Raw genomic sequence first — 14,916 nt, 5'->3', positions numbered from 1 at the left:
CACTCTTGTAATCTCTCTCTCAGCTAGTTATGTAGTTAGTGTTAGATTTCGTTTAGAGTCATGGATATGCCCAGTAGTGTGTGTGAATGCAGTTTAAAGAAACTTCTTCAGAGACATAAATGTAAAAGGTAAAACTTACATTTATTCAATCATCTTCAGTTCACAACTTTGTTCCAAGAAAAGGTAGATAGAAAGAACCCTAGTCTAAAGAGAGAATACTTCTCTCCTATGGACCAAGTGGGCACAACCAATGGCACGCCATCACGTGGCTGTGGAAGTTGAGTGGAATGCCTGCAGTGGGAAAGGCCCCACTGAGCAGGCTGCCTATTGAGCCACGCTAAACGGTTCAAGTGGCTAGAGCAGAAGTGAGACTAGGCATGGGGAAGAAAGGAAGTTAAGTGGGCGGTCTCCCGGCTCCAGACAAGGAGGGCGAAAACAAGAGAGGCAACTTATCACAGTTAGAATGATATACAGCTTGACCCCCCAGTGTCCAAGGCATTGCAGCAGTCAGCTTTATTCCAACACTCCCTGCTCGACACTGCATGCTTCTCCAGATATACAATGTTCAGGTTTGTCACGCAGGCTTTGGAACTTGTATCCTCTTGGCAGTGGTTTGGTCAAGTCCATGTCTGCTGTCCATTCTACATATCAGTGAGACAGAAGGCAAGTTTCACAGTTTCCTTCTGCCTGTAAAGGAGTCTTACATATCAGTCCTTGAATTCCACCCAATGTCTGTTTAATGCGTGCACTGTTCTTATCTGAGAGAGAAAGAGCTTATACAAACTCTGGTTTATCTTCTAGCATTTGTACAGGGTAATGAGGGTTCATCAAATACCCAAAATCTTTCTAACAAACATGTACAAAAGCCATTGTTTTAGCAAATTCTCTCTTTCACATGCTCCTCAGAAACTGATACTAATTCTGGGAGTTCAGTAGATGAGTGAGCAACAACAACTTTGTTTACGGCTCAGCCTCCATGGCTTACAGCACTTCCTCCATAGAAACACATATGCCACTGGTAGATCTTAGATCTGTTCTCCTATTCTCCAGCCCAATCTGCACTCAGCATATCCCAATAGTGTTGGGATCTTTGGATTTGCTGGCAGGTTTTCTTAGTTTAAAGTCCTAAGAAGTACCTCTTAAGGTACCTTTCACCACTTCGTTTAACAAGCAGTCCAGATCTCTTGTGGTGGGTGCTTAAGCACCTTCTGGACTCAATATATACTCACAGATGTAGCAATGTCAGGTCTGGTTGTCATTGCTAAGTACAAAAGCTTGCCTATTGCAGTCCTGTAATCATTGTTGTCAGGTAGCAAGTCATCAGGTAGTACTTGTCTGTAGAAATCAGAACTCATTGGGGTAGGCATTGGATTGACACCTTCCAGGTTCAGACTCTGTAGCAGTTCCAATATTTTCTGTTTCTGGCTAAGAAGATAGCTTCCATCTGGTTCACGTTTGATTTGGATCCCCAAGTAGAAGCTGGCATCTCCCAGGTGCTTGACTTCTACTTCCTTGTTGAGTTGGAATATAATCTCAGCACAGTCAGTTTCATTTTCATGGCAAATAATCAAGTCATCAACATATGTCAGGATAAATGTCCATCTCCCATTTCTGTGCCTGCTATAAAGACAGGGGTCTGCATTGCCTTGTTTGAAGTCCTGACTTAGTAGCATCTTGGCTAGCTTATCTGACCAAGCTTTAGCTGCTTGTTTCAATCCATAAAGTCCCTTTTGAAGCTTACAGACTAAATGCTTATTCTTTTCATTTATGAACCCTGGTGGTTGCTTCATATAAAGCTCCTCTTCAATTTCCAAATGCTCAGTTCTCATGTGTCTAGATGCAGCATTGCTTAAGAGCATTCTAATTGTAGAATATTTTACAACAGGTGCAAAAGTCTGATCATAATCTGTTCCATAGATCTGAGAGAATCCTTTAGCAACAAGTCTGGCCTTATATCTCTCAATCTGACCTTCTGCATCTTGTTTAGCTTTAAAAACCCATTTACAACCGATAACGTTTTTACCCTTAGGTAGTTCTGTGAGAGTCCATGTTTGGTTTTTATGTAGTGCAGCAATTTCTTCTTGTGCTGCCTCTTTCCACTTCTTTGCTTTTGGTTCAGGCATTCGCTGTAACTCAGACCATGAAGCTGGTTCATACAGTGACGGCGCCCTTGCAAGGTAGGTAAGTTTCTCGGCTGGAACTCCCTTGTTAGGCCGCGATGAGCGCCTGAGGGCCAATGGTCTGTCTGCCTCCACAGTAGTCTGTGACTCCTCTGCCTCACCTGTCAGGCCTGGGATTTCCACCGCTGCTCCCTCTTCAGGTTGAGCATTTGCTGGCATCTGCACAGTGATGTCATCCTGGGACTCTGGGCGATGTAGGATCAGCTGGTCGCTATCGCCATCTCCCTCTGAATGGTCATCCATCACAGCAGGCTTGCCATCTCTGGGTCGCTCGTCAAACTGCACAACTCTGCATATAGTAATTTGGTTAGTTTTTGGATCAAAAATCCTGTATCCTTTACTTTCTGGAGAATAGCCCATAAATGTACCTGCTTGCATAGTAGGGTCTAGCTTGGATCTCTTTTCTTTTGGTATGTGAGCATAAGCTTTGCATCCAAAGACTCTGATGTGTTCTACATTTGGTTTCCTGCCATGCCATAACTCATATGGAGTTGCTTCTGTGGCTTTGGTTGGCAATCTATTTTGTAGGTAAACTGCAGTCATTGCTGCCTCTCCCCAGTGCTTGCGGGGAAGGCCTGAATCAATGAGCATGCACTCAATCATGTCCATTATATAACGATTTCTTCTTTCAGAAATTCCATTTTGTTCTGGCGAATGGGCTACAGTAAGTCTGTGTTGGATCCCATGTTCCCTCAAGAAATTGTTTATAGATATGGAATTGTATTCACCTCCCATGTCCGTTTGAAAACACTTGGGTTTCCTATTAAACTTATTAGATACCATAGCAACATAGTCTCTTAATTTCTGTTCAGTCTGAGACTTTTCTTTTAGCAAATAACACACAGTGTATCTCGAGTAGTCATCAATAAAAGACAACAGATAGGTGTTATTACCAGTTGATGCTGGTTTGATTGGTCCACATAGATCAGAGTGAATTAAGTCAAAAGGCTGCTTAGAGCATCTTTGGCTTTGCTTTGGGAATGAAGGCCTAGTTCCCTTTCCTCTTAAACAACAATCACACAATTGGTTATCATTGGGACAGTCTTTTATAGAAATACCTGTTACCAAGTCCTTGCTTTTCAGCTTCAGGATGGCCTCTTTATCACGGTGGGCAAACCTCCTATGCCAGAGCTCCAAAGACTGCTGGGTAGAAGTTACCTTGGCTGTGCAGGCTTGTGGTTCCTCACAGTCCAGTTCAAAGACTCCATTTCTTAGGGTACCTGTGGAATATAGCTCACCACCACACGAGATAGTGCACACATTATTCTCAAAGTGAACAGCAAATCCTTTTTCTGATAGTGTAGGGACGCTGATCAGATTAGCCGCGAGGTCTGGAATATACAGGACATTTTCTGCCACAATCTCAGTTCCATTATCATCCACTTGGCAATGTAAAGTAACTTTGCCCTTTCCATTCACTGGAATCTGTTTTCCATTGGCTAAATACACATTGCATCCAGCATCTCTATCTAATTCATTGAACAAAGCAACATCTGAAGCCATGTGCCTAGAAGCACCGCTATCAATAATCCAAGGCTTATATTTTTCATTAGTTTGTATCATGTGGGTTGTGCAAAAGTTGAACGAATTTTTAGGAGTAAAATCCCTTTGTCTGTGTGAATAAGTAGTGTGAGATGGCTTGCTGCCAGTCTCAGCATTCTTATTGCATCGACACTCCCTCTGGAGGTGACCAGGTTTATTACACTTGAAACAGAAGGGTGGGCTCCTCCTTTCCCCTGTGGGATTGTATTTTCTGTATTCAAATAATTTAGTTCCCGCCCCCTTGCCTCTGGCTTCTTGGGCAATGTAACTTGAGCCATTCTTCCCTCTGCTCTCAAAGAGATACTCTTGCTGCTTGCGAAATTCAGACCTAGTTAGTCCTAGAATTTCCTCAAATGTGCAGTCTTTGCCATTTACAGTAGAGACAAAAGCTGAATATTTCTCAGGCAATGAGCTTAAAAGCAGTCCAATTTTCAGTTCTTCCTCCAGAACTGTGCCAGTGGTTGCTAACTTATCAATCAGATTCAGCAATTTCTCTATATGGCAATCAGCATCTCCATTTTCTTGTAATTTGATTGAAAATAGTTGTTTGAATAAACTCACTTTGCTATTTCTGTCTTGCTCTCCAAAGACCCTTTTTAATGCTTCTAGCATGTCTTTGGCAGAATCTTGTTCTTTAACATACACCAGTTGTGAGTTTGTGAGAGTACTAACAATTACATTCATGGCCTTTTCATCTGCTCTTTGCCATCTAGTCTCTTCATTTCCACTGTTTGGTTTTGGTGTAGTTAAAACAAAACCTATGCCCTCTTCCTTTACTTGGGACTGAATTCTGTAGAGCCATGAGTTAAAGTTCAGGCTTGTAAGCTTCTCAAGAATTGCCTTACGCTGAGCCATTTTAATGCAAAAGGCTTTTTCTGCAATCTCAATGAGTCACACACACAAGAAAGAGGAAGCAAGCCTTCAGGCTATGCAACCTTTTGTTACTCGCTGGCCTGTTAGAGCCAGGTGAGCAAGAAAACACAAGAACCAAGGCAATGGCTGCTAAGCCATGCAAGGAAAAAAAATTTGCTCCAACTTTAAAATATCTGGGCTTCAAAAATAACCATCAATCTCTGCTACCATGTTAGATTTCGTTTAGAGTCATGGATATGCCCAGTAGTGTGTGTGAATGCAGTTTAAAGAAACTTCTTCAGAGACATAAATGTAAAAGGTAAAACTTACATTTATTCAATCATCTTCAGTTCACAACTTTGTTCCAAGAAAAGGTAGATAGAAAGAACCCTAGACTAAAGAGAATACTTTCCCTATGACAAGTGGGCACAACTAACACGCCATCACGTGTGTGGAAGTGAGTGGATGCTGCAGTGGGAAAGGCCCCACTGAGCAGGCTGCCATTGACCTTGCGCTCGGTTCAAAGGCTAGAGCAGAAGTGAGACTAGCATGGGGAAGAAAGGAAGTTAGTGGCCGGTCTCCTGGCCCAGACAAGGAGGGCAAACAAGAGAGGCAACATCACAGTTAGAATGATATACAGCACCCCCCAGTGTCCAGGCATGCAGAAGTCGCTTATTCCAACAGTTAGGACACTATTTCTTTGCTCTTTAGTATCAACAATGTTAGTTCCTGAATAAGCCTTTATCTACACTTTAACCAGGTTATGGACCTTGGCTGTATTAATTACTCTGCCAACAGTTAGCTGCTTTGAGTGTTAATCTACTGGTAAAAAGGTGGGACTGGTATTTCTTAAGTAAGCTAATAAGCTTTTTCCAGGAAATTCACATAATCAATGGAACAACAGCAACCAACAATTTAAACATCCTAAATCAACTGAATCCTAAGGTTTTTGCATTGTGTCTGCCTTGGGGTTGGTCAGTTTTATTGGTCCATTAGCACCTCCTTGTTTTCATTGCTGCCTTGTGTCAATTGGTGGATTGACATACTTTAGGAGGACAATAATGTGAGAAGACTTTTCCTTCTCATGGTCTCTCTGCCAAACGAATTTGCTGTAGCCACGGAGAAATGCCACCCGAATGTATATCGCCAAGTCCCAGATCCAGGTAACACACGATGTTTCTGAAAGGTATGGGAATCTAGTTTCCTCAAGGGGACAGTAGCAACAATTTTTGAATCTCAGGCTACAGATAAGCTTACATAATCAAATTGTATTGTGAACTGAATAATCCCTATGCTTCTGTGGCCCATATTCAGGCTAACCCACCTATACGACCTAGATAAATTCAGAGGTAGAGTTGAATCAAACAGCCTTTTCACTTAATCTCATCTAATTTCTCAATTTACTCTAGCAGTTTTCCCACATACCTTTTGTTCTTGCATGCCTCGTCATCTTCAGCATATGGTGGCCACGGCTGGTGACCTTTTTCTCCAGCAGTCAAACATATTGCAATCCAACCCATGAATTGCAAGCACAAACCAGATTCAGTGAAACCAGATTAGAATACTGACTCCAGTGGCACACAGATATGAAGCAGTATCAGGGAGGTTCATGTGTTCTTCTAAGGATGGTCATTGAAAAGGGTATTAGCAACTGCTGCAGTGGCAGATCTATAAGGATGCAAATCATATCCTTTGTGGTAACTATTGGTCAGTAGTATTTTTTTCATTTCATTTCATTTTTATTTATTTATTTTATTTATTATTAATTGTATATACCGCCCTCCCCCTGAGGGCTCAGGGCAGTTCACAACAAGGTTAAAACATACATTAAAACATAATTTAAATACCAATTACATAAAAACAGAACCCATTTAAAAATGTGGATGGTGTCTGGCTACCTCCCTCCCCCCTTGTGCCCACGGGAGGCCAGATGACATGGTAGATGTATTTTTAACCAGGCTGGCCAAACGCCTGGCAGAACAGGTCCGTCTTGCAGGCCCTGCGGAAACTCTATAAGTCCCGCAGGGCCCTGATCTCCCTAGGGAGCCTGTTCCACCAGGTAGGGGCCAGGGCTGAAAAGGCCCTGCCCCTCGTCGAGGCCAGCCTGACCATTTTTGGGCCAGGGATCACGAGTAGGTCCTCCTCTGAGGAGCGGAGGGGCCTACCGGGGCAATATGGGGAGAAGCGGTCCCTCAGGTATGCAGGTCCGAGACCGCGAATGGCTTTGAAGGTCAAAACCAACACTTTAAACATAATCCGGAACTCATTTGGCAGCCAGTGCAGATGGTATAGGATCAGTGTAATTTCAATTATATTTGTACCCTGCCCTATCCCCGAAGGGCTCAGAGCGGCTAACAACATGATAAACAATTCAACAATGTAGCAATAACAAACAGTAATAGTAATAAAATACATAAGACTAAATAGAACCAATTTAAGTTGGCGACTAAGCATTTCAGGCTGTACAAATTATAAAAACCAAAACAGCAGCATTAACAGACAATTCAGGTATCAACTAAATCCATACAATATCTAATACATCAATATAAATCAATACATTAGCAACATCAGAGTAGCAATACACAACAATCAAGTAGAAATATATTGATACATTTCCAACCAAATGTTTCCAACGCATCAATATATAAACTTCATGACAATACATAACCAATAAACTAATTTAAGCAACAAGGCAAAACAATAACAGTACAATATACACTATAAAACATTACCAATAAACTAAAGCTACCCTGTAACACTAAACTACCCTTCACTATAAGTGCTGCAAGAATTACCTAGTAGAGCTACTTAGCTCCTACTCTACTCCTGACAACGTATAAGAGAAACTACAATCCCTAGCTAAATAGAAGAGAACTTAGTCAACACATCTCAGTCAGCCTATGCAAGCTGCTAGCCAGTCAGCAACTATGCACTATTATGGTCCCACCTCTGACTTTAATAGATTCATCTCTGACTTTAATAGATCAGGGAGGGCAAATTGGAAGATTCAATGCAGCAGCGGCAATATCTAAGACGTATGTTTTCAAGCACTTCCAGGTTCCTGTCCACAGTATAAAGATCAGGGATAGGCCAAAGCACAAGCTCCCCGGGGGCGTGAGATGAAGGGTAAGAACTAAAAGGCTCATTTCCTGCAGCCCAGTGTACTCAGGACTGGTCTAAGATACAGTCGATTGTTCTTGTTTTTTTGTATATTTAAATTCTACCTTTTTTTGTATTGTATTTTGATAGCATTTTTATTATTGTATGCCATGTTGGGTTGCTTTGTGGGGAAAATGGCAAATAACGATACTAACTTCCAAATGAACTAAATAATGCCCCCACCCCCACAACAGTTTCTGGGAAGGATAATTTTCCTTTTCTCTTAACTCTGCCCGCAGCATAAGCCGGTAGCGCCTGCCAGAGAATCACCTAACTGGCTGCTGCTTCCATCAAAAAGTGCATTTTCTGTGCCAAATTATATTAAAAATTATAACCTGAAAAAGATAACAAGCCTTTCACAGCACTCTGTCACTTCCCCGAAAAGTTTGGAGAGGAGTACTTCCAGAGATGTCTTTAATAGGTTTTATATCTTCCTGAAATAATGTTTAATTTAATATCATGTTTAAATTATTATTATTTTTGGAGATCTGTTAGGAATTGTGATGTGCTCCAGGATGATTAACGCATCAGCTCAAGACGGTTTGGGTGCTTTTGTGGTTCAAAAAAGTCTGCCACGTTATCCTCTGCACCTAAGGTTATTGTGTACAGATTTTCTTCATGAATTATATATTGGTTAAAAGAGTTTCCCATAAATGGAGGGTTCATCGAAAGGACAGCTTGAACATTTGAACCCATCAGTAGGGAGAGAGGACATTTTTCACTGTTCTTCATTCAACTCTCAGTCACCCTTTCTAATTCAGCTTACTGCAAATGTAACATTAGTTCAACATTAAAATTCTATAAGCCTGCCTCCCAGCTTTCTCTGACAGGCCTCAAGTGCTTCATAGATAAGAACTCCCAAGCTTCCTCGGCAACTCTGCCTTAGTATTGCCAGGAATCGGATACCATTATGTTTTGCTTGACTAGTGTATGTGAAGAAACCACTTATAATTCTTAACCCCATGAGATTTTTTATATTCCCACCCCAAAATATATTGACGGAAATCCACTCAAATGGAAGGATATGGAAACAGCAAATGCTTTCTAGTGTCAACAAGGAGCAGGGATGGAATTCTCATTTCTTCGGATTTAATCTTTCATAATTGTCTGTTTGTAAACAAAAAGATGCAATGAATAGCCCAAGAAAAGTGCTAAAAGGGCAAACATCCTGAAAGTCATATGATCCATACATTCCAAATAAGGTTGCTTGTAGAGATGGTTTCCCGTTTGTCATCCCTGCTGCTTCCACCTGAATACTGTGATTTAACTTCCTTTGTATAAAGTGGAACAGCCCAAATAGTGGTTATTGGAGCTTGGGAGCCAAGCATGGTTGGTCACAGTCAGAACTTTGATGGGGAAATATCAACGAAAACTGGAGTTACTAGGAGTTGACCATGACAAACCACCTTTGATCATCTCTTGCCATCAATACTTTATGGAGAAGGCAACTATGAGTCAGTTGCAACTTGATAGTATATTTGGCCTCTTCCGCATGGCCACAATGGGGGTTGGATCGGCGTACATGACACCGACCCAACCCCTCCTGGACCGTTTGCACAAACAGTCCCGGTTGCGATGGGGAAGACGGCGCAGCATCCGCACAGGCTGCGCCGTCCCCCAAACGCCTTACCGTGTCCTCCGGCCTCCGGCGTGTCGCACAGGCCAGGGGACACACACACCCCCTGCCCTGCGCGACAGCTTGGAAGTCGCAGGGCAGGGCAGGCGTGTCCCCTGGCCTGTGCGACGCGCCGGAGGCTGGAAGACACGGTAAGGCGTTTGGGAAAGGGGAGGGGGAATGGCGCCTTCCAACAGCTGCCGTTCGCACAGCAGCGGCTGAAAGCCGCTGTTTCCCAAAAACCTCACTGGGGAAGCGAGGTCGGGAAACAGCGGCTTCGCGCCACTGGGGAGGTGTGAGGGCGGCGTGGCTGCGATGCAGCTGCACCCCCCATGCAAACAGCTCCCTGGGGCGGTATTTTTGCCATCCCCAGGGTGCTGTTAAAGGCCCGTGCGGAAAGGGCCTTTGTCGTCTTCTTGTGTGAACTGAAATAGTGATTATCTTCTTAACCTATTGTGGTTTCCCTATGCTGAAGTTTTCCCATTAAATGCATACCTACAGCACCCGGTATTCCCAGGAAGTCTCCCATCCAAGTACTAACCAGGCCGGACCCTGCTTAGCTTCTGGAGCGTTCAGGGTGGTATGGTCGTAGGCATTCAGGCGCGTTCAGGGCTGTATGGTCGTAGGCATTAAATCGGGCGCGTTCAGGGTGGTATGGTCATAGGCATTAAATGTATACAATTTAACATTGTTGTGCATCAGTAATCAGTGAGGTACATTGTTTTATGCATATAAAATATATACATTGTACATACAGGGTTGAATCCTGACTGCTGTGCCACTTGATCTCCACTGATTTGCTTCTTCACTGTAACCTCATCTCTGAATGTCTTTTGTCTACAAAGGTCTTACAAACTCCATCAAAGTCTTTAGGGAGGGCAATAGAGGACTTCCCTTCCCTTTCCATCAGTAGAAAAGCTGGTTAGATCAAAGCCCATAAGTACTGTCTAAATTTTGCATTAAAAACTCATGTCATGTCACGTGTTCAGCATACAAACAAATCAGCAAGCCAGTGATAAAAATTGACATCACAGATAATGTAAACTACCATATGAAGAAGTGAAACATGGACCATCCCCGGTTGTTTATTAAATTTACGACATTTCAAATTGATCTGATTCACAGAATAATTTCATTATCAATTTGAAATTATTTAGTGGATAACCAGTCTATAGAGCTTGCTTATTACAGACAGCCGAGTCTCCAGAGCTCACTTCTCAAGCATAGTGTAGAAAGTATTCAGCTAAATATTGTTAATGAAATTAGTTTGGTTCAATCTCAAATTTTCAGCAACTGCTCCTTTTGTTTGATGGCTCTTATTATGTTTTCAGCATTGAGCATTGCTCAGTGAAACAGCTACTAAAACATCGGCATAGGTTTTTAAAGATCTTCCTATATCACAGGGTTTTTTTAAACAAAATGCACCATGCAAACCAAACAAACAAACAAAACCCTTAATTATTTCAATAATCATTCTCCAGTTCTTCTGAACTAAGGATTCCAGCTTCCAGTTGGGATCTGAGGATCTGCTGGAATTACAGGCCATCTCCAGACTACAGAGATGAGTTTTTCCAGAGACAACGGACACTTTGGAAGGTGGACTATAGCATTGCTCCCCTTTAAGGTTCCTGTCCTCCCCAGGCTCCATTCGCAAATCTCCAGGAGTTTCCCAACCTGGATCTGGCAACCTTACCCCCGCCCACAATCTTTCTCAATGCCCCATGAAGACCTGGTAACTCTGGCTCATTCCGCACATGCAGAATAATGCACTTTCAAACTGCTTTCAGTGCTCTTTGAAGCTGTGCAGAATAGCAAAATCCACTTGCAAACAGTTGTGAAAGTGGTTTGAAAACACATTATTTTGCGTGTGCGGAAGGGGCCTCTGTTTAACTTTTAGTAAGTATTGGCACAAATGAAGGAAATCATTAACAGACCAGGTGATTGGGAGCAACAGCCGCAGAAGGCCATTGCTTTCACATCCTGCATGTGAGCTCCCAAAGGCACCTGGTGGGCCACTGCGAGTAGCAGAGAGCTGGACTAGATGGACTCTGGTCTGATCCAGCTGGCTTGTTCTTATGTTCTTATCATTCTTCCCATTATGATAAAGCTTAACCTGTTACTGTTTTAGTTTAAAAATCCTGGGTTTTTTAAAAATTGGATTCTCCGCACTCAAGACAGAATTTCATACACCCCTTTCTAACAAAATTAAATAGAAACATGACTGTAAAAATTATTGTGGTTTTTGCAACTATTATATGGAAATGCATTAAAATTTGGTATACAACATAGTAAGACTGATGTAAAATGAAGCAAATGAACTGGGAATACCAACACTGAAAAAAAGGGAAATGGACTCACAATATCAGTACATCCCCACATAAAAATATCACCTTCTTACAACATAGTGTATTTTATAGATCATGCTACCATGTTTTTTTAAAAAACGTATTTTCCATTCAAATTTAACGAGAAAGAGAACTTCCATCCTTCTGCTGTTCATTTGTGCCAATCTGAAAATGGGCAAAATCAACAACTGTCCATACACATAAATTATCTGTTGTGGCTCCCACCTTGTGGAACGGCTTGCTGGAGGAGGTCAGGAAGACACCCACTTTCGTGGCTTTCCACAAAGAAGAAGAGTTTGGATTGATACCCCTCCTTCCTCTCCTGTAAGGAAAGGGGTTTACAAACTCCTTTCCTTTCTTCTCCCCACTGCAGACACTTTGCGAGGTAGGTGGCGCTGAGAGAATTCTGAAGAACTGTGACTAGCCCAAGGACACCCAGCAGAAATGTAGGAGTGGGGGAACAAATCTGGCTTACCAGATAAGGCTCAGTCACTTATGTGGAGGAATGGGGAATCAGATTCTCCTGATTAGAGTCCACCTGCTCTTAACCTGGCTCTCACTATGCTGGCTCTCTCAAACTATATAAAACAATTATTTAAGAGGGTTTTCTAGACAACAATAGAATAGTGCTGTACAAAAGGCTTCACCAAATTACTTCAACAACTTATTGGCGACTGTGGTCTGCATTACTGTGTATGGTGGGTTGGATCCTATTGTGCAATTTGGCATCATTGTAGTGAGTCATGTTAACACTTACGCTTCGCTTCAGTTCTGTTTTTTAGACTTCTGGTTGGTTTTTCAACCCAAATCCTATTTCAGCATTCGTTGTTGATTGTATTGTTCATCTTGTTGATTGTATTGACACACTTTGTGCAATCTGCCTTGAGTCCCAGTGAGAAAAGAGAACTATAAATAACATCACTGGGTGTTGCCTTCTCATCCAATGTACTTTCAGAGATAAAATTCTCCGTAGATTGATCTAAGAAATTTCCATGTTTCTGGATACTGGAAGGTCTTTTTGGAACTGAAGGCTCATTCTGCACATGCAGAATAATGCACTTTCAAACTGCTTTCAGTGCTCTTTGAAGCTGTGCGGAATAACAAAATCCACTTGCAAACAGTTTTGAAAGTGGTTTGAAAACGCATTATTTCGCATGTGCGGAAGGGGCCTGAAGAATTCTATCAACCACATTAGGGCAATTATTTTCAGCCACAGTTTGTTAGGGATAGAGACCTGGGGTAACCAGGCCCACTTCTCCAGCATGCCTGTGAATTCTCCTACAATTGCACTGACTTCCCCATGAATTGCATGTTCAAAGTCTGATGGAAGGAATCAGACAAGAACTCTTGTCACTTTTCATTGGTTTAGACAGGCTGAGAGTGAAAGGTTTGAAATCACGGCTAAAAGCTCCCGCAACTTCACGGATTCTGTCTCTCATTGTGCTGGTGTTCTTTAATAGTGGAGCAGATGCCTTGTCTTCTGCATCCAAGGCATTCCAAGACATCTTTAGCAACAACTCCAATAGCTTTTTCTTGCTGTCACCAAGCTGTGTATGTGTTTTTCTCCATCTGTCTCCCTCCTGCTGTTCCAAGACTCTCTGTCTCCCACATCTCATCATGGCTCTTGAAAGCAGAGCAGCCGGCCCAGATATGTTTTCCTGTAGGTACTCCCCTCCGGTATTGCCAGTCATGTGGCTGGAGATGCTATTTGATCATTCTTTCCGCTGTTTCTGTCTCAAGAGGCAACCGAGAGCAGTTTATGCAAAAGGAAGACAACCCTAAATGTATGATAATTTTCCTTTAACAAGGTTCTGCACAAAATATTTTTTGTTACTGTACAAAATTGTAATTTGTGTGTGAATTTAAGATGGCCCTCTCTTTTTTGACAACACGTGTGGAAAAAATCTCTAGTTTTCCTATTTATATATATTTTTAAATCATAGCTTTGTTGTTGTTGTTTTTTCCAGGATCACTGAATGCTATGGAAACTTGTAAAAGCCCTGCAATAATAAAAAAAATATTATTACTATTTTTAACTGACCTTCTACACCAAGAAATTTGGACTCACACTGATAGAAATGTGTTGTAGGTACCCAGTTTTACTCATGGTCTTCCACTGTCGTCCGCAGCATACCCTGCTAAGGTGGATAACTTATACTCTCCCTGCTTATCTTTGTAACCACCATAAGGGCATGATGTGCCCTCCATCATCTCCATCATAGATACTTTTTTCATTTCCTACCAAAGTATGAAGTTCTCTTACAATGAAAGACTTCTAATTCTTTTCTAAAGCAACAAGCATTGTGTGAACTTAGGCAGTATCTTCCTTTTCCTCAGAGCAAGCCAAACTCTAAGTTAATGTTGAAAAGGTCAATATGACTACTTGGGACATGGCTGACGGTTTCTCAACCCCTCATAAATAAAATGACAAATAAGGAGTAATTGGACTGTGACCAGGTTGAAGCAAAAGTACAAAATGAGAATCCCCATATATTATTTTTTTCTTTAGGAATGTGTGTGTGTGTGTGTATATATAATCAATCAGAGGTGGAGCTACCAGGGGACCTGGGGGAGTGCGTTGCACCAGGCGCCTGCCTGGGGGGTGGAAAATCACCCCCTCCCCCATGGTGCCCCCTACTGCCCTCCCATGGCACCCCCCCATTTAACTTCATGAAACAGTGAAGGTTGGAGAAGCAACCTGTTCCCTTCAGGCTGAAAACAGCCTAGTGGGAAGTACACTTCCTAGGATACCTTGCGAGCCCCAGGGACTCTTGGGAAGTGTAGTTCCCACCAGGCCATATTCAGCCTGAAGGGAACAGGCCACTTCTCCAGCCTGCACTAAGGTAAGGGGGGATGGGGGCAGGGCATCATGGAGGGCCCCCCAGAAAACACAAAGTACGCACCAGGCACACTCTGGCCCAGCTACACCTCTGTAATCAATGTGTATATTCAACAGCACTTTTAAGTGATAGAATAATTTATATTGACCTCTATGAGCTGTTCATGAATCATTGCATTATTTTACCTATCTATAATGCTTGAATATTCTTGCAACCTTGAATATTCTTCCCACACACCTTAAAACCCAACCCAAGAAGAAGGTTTTCCAGCCTAATATTTTCCTGGACATTAAAAAAAATACAGCACAAATAATGTTGACATGAGAAACACTAAACTCCTAGCAGAAACCTAATTGGGGGAAGCGGGGCATGCATGCAGCAGG

The 14,916-nt window shown here is 42.3% G+C and overlaps 1 pseudogene; it reads right to left on the bottom strand.

Annotated features, from left to right (window-relative positions):
* Positions 1 to 9,840: 9,840 nt before the first annotated feature.
* Positions 9,841 to 9,976, bottom strand: LOC125425672 (annotated as a pseudogene).
* Positions 9,977 to 14,916: the final 4,940 nt, after the last annotated feature.

Source organism: Sphaerodactylus townsendi, linkage group LG01, assembly GCF_021028975.2.
Source record: "Sphaerodactylus townsendi isolate TG3544 linkage group LG01, MPM_Stown_v2.3, whole genome shotgun sequence".
Lineage (NCBI taxonomy): Eukaryota > Metazoa > Chordata > Lepidosauria > Squamata > Sphaerodactylidae > Sphaerodactylus > Sphaerodactylus townsendi.
The sequence above is the reverse complement of the archived record's forward strand: the minus strand, read 5'-3'. Positions and strand labels throughout refer to the sequence as shown.